Raw genomic sequence first — 2,614 nt, 5'->3', positions numbered from 1 at the left:
CAACTTTCAACTCCTGTAATGATCTTTCTTTCTACAATTTCGATCTCCTAAAAACTTCTCTTACTAGTGTCGACACTCAAAGGACCTTTCTTAATTGCTGAGTCGGACTCCCTCCAATATTTTTTTTTATTTCTTCCTTTTCCTTCTAAAATTTCTATAAAATAAATTTTAAGAATTTTATCCTACAAAATCTAATAGAAGATGTATGATAAGAAAATCACTTACAAAAAGATGATTATTCCAACCCAAAATCCTTCTTCTTCATTTCCCAAATTCTTCAAATCTCTTCATTTGCCCTTAATGAAACACCCTCATTGTTTAGATGAAGAAATAGGGAAGGATTTATACATAAATATAAAAAAAAAAAACAATCCTTCTTCTTTCTTCCTCTCAGTCGTTCCTCTTCAACAAAAACTTTCCCTCTCGCGATTTCTTCTACCGGAATGAGCGAACTAACAATATCCTATGAGAGGAGTCGTTACCTTTCATCCTTATACGCGAAAATCCAACCAACGATGCAATCCGAGCAGTTCAGGAGGCGTTACGCACGCAGGCGGCATCGCTCGCGGTCCACCTGGACCGCAATCTCCCTCTTTGAGCTTTTGTTAGTCATCCTCTTTCCTCTATCAATCTGTTTATTATGTGCATTTGAAGATTGTGACTTGGGAAGTGACGAGAATCTCATTCCTTCATCAATAGAGTCATCAACAAACAGGTGCATTATGCTTCAACTCCTCTTGTATTTGTTGTTTTTTTTTTTTAATTTCATTAAAATTCTCTTACATCTGATGACAGATGTCATGTGAGACTTCTTTCCACGAAGCAATGTTACCTCTGATTTTTGTTAGATGTTGTTTCATTCGATTAAAGCCTCCACCTTTATAAGTAATTAATCCCACAATTCATACATCTAAATTATTTTTTCCATCAGGTCAATTAAACTCACTACAGTGACTCAAAGCAATGTCTATCATCTAGTTTTCCTCACAGTTCTACTCAAACAATTTTACCAAAGCACCAACCAGTAGCATGCTCCCTTACCACCAAAAAGCTGAGAAAATCACACCTTAGTGTAGCCTGCCTACATATGTTCCCATAAAATTTATACAAGTTATGACATAAAGTGGGAACACCTAGTCTAATGGACAGGCATGACAACAGAAGAAGCCAGCTGCATCGCGGATGATGAGCTGGCCACCATTACACTTACTGACAAACTTAGGGCAAGGTTGGTTTTTCAAGAGCACAATAAGTTGATACAAACGTCATCATTCTTTAACCCCAAGCAACAATGCTAGAGCTCAACCACAGTGTGAATGTAGAACACAGGCATGGCTCAAGGATTACTAGTTGGATGTAGGATAGTAATGGGTGTGGAGGGTGTGAATAATACATGAGTCTATTTAAAATTCTGCAAGAGGAGTCCTTAAACCATTGGACGGTTTGTTTTGGATATTTTAGATTGAGGCACTTGTCAAATGATGGTAGAATCAGTTTTAAGTTGCAAATCATAGTAAAATTACAATATTATGATGTAATCTAAGAAAGAAAGGAGCAATGAAAAATCAACTTTGATAATCTCTTCCTCAAATTTCTTTTCTTCTATCTCTGTTTTCCACAATTCACCAGAACAGTAATCCAGGAGTTGCCAACGAACTAAAATTTGCGTTCATCTGCCAACAGAGCCCAAGACAGTGGACCTTGTGGAACCCGTTAATCAGGGTAAAGTAAGTTCCACATCTTTGAAATTGGTTAAGGATAAGAATGAAAAATTCTCAATCAAGAAAATATAAACGAAATCAAAACACCAACTGAAAAGATAAACTTCACTCACGTTACCAACTTTTCCGATCTCAAGCGGGGCCTTATCGAGAATAAATATCACATTAGACTTCTTCGACCCATCCGCTGGGGGCATGACGGGGATCCCCGGCATGTCTCCGATCACATCCTCAGGTTTTCCCTCGTCCTCTCTGTCAAGATGTCTGTAATCTGCAGCTTCGGATACAATCTCTTCCTCCGATCTCTTCCGTTTCATGGACTTCGGAACCTTAATTCGGTAAGCACGAACCATCTTCCCCTTCGCGACTCTAGCTTCGACGCTTCCAAGTAGGACCACCAACAGCAAGTTATTCTCGCAGGTTAGCCAAGCAACGATGCGGCGAAGGCAGCGGGGTTGATGACGAGCGATTGCCCGGGCTGGGTTAAAAGAGATTCTTACGGGAATCAGAAGAAAAGTATAGCGTGCGTTTTTCTTACATTGGGGAGACGAGATTAACTCCTGTTTGGCAGGATTTAGCGGTAAATCCCGGATTTACTAAAAATCCTGGAGTTCAGTGGATTTACGGGATTTGGCTGAAGAACCGCACGAAAGGGAGAAAGATAGTTACCTTCACAGCGAGCGGAAGCTCGGCGAACTGGAAGGAAGGTCGTCGAAGGAGGCGAAGAAGGCTTTTAGCGTTCAAAACCCTACCTCACGCGAAGCACCGCAAACTGGTTCAGCTAAAACACAGAAATTAGAAGAAGAAAGTAATTAGTTAGGATTAATCTATGTAATTTAAGTAAAAGAAATTAAATATAAATAATTAATTATACAATTAAACATATAAATTAC

The 2,614-nt window shown here is 39.2% G+C and overlaps 1 long non-coding RNA gene across 1 annotated transcript; it reads right to left on the bottom strand.

Annotated features, from left to right (window-relative positions):
• Nucleotides 1-1,834: 1,834 nt before the first annotated feature.
• LOC110092845 lies at nt 1,835-2,530 on the bottom strand. The gene is made up of 2 exons (XR_002302640.2): nt 2,391-2,530; nt 1,835-2,199 (listed from the first exon to the last, which is right to left on the bottom strand). It is a non-coding gene; the product is annotated as an uncharacterized LOC110092845 (long non-coding RNA).
• Between the last annotated feature and the right edge of the window lie 84 nt (nt 2,531-2,614).

This window comes from Dendrobium catenatum, unplaced genomic scaffold (genome assembly GCF_001605985.2).
Source record: "Dendrobium catenatum unplaced genomic scaffold, ASM160598v2 original_scaffold_210263, whole genome shotgun sequence".
Lineage (NCBI taxonomy): Eukaryota > Viridiplantae > Streptophyta > Magnoliopsida > Asparagales > Orchidaceae > Dendrobium > Dendrobium catenatum.
This window is presented reverse-complemented; position numbering and strand designations above follow the sequence as displayed.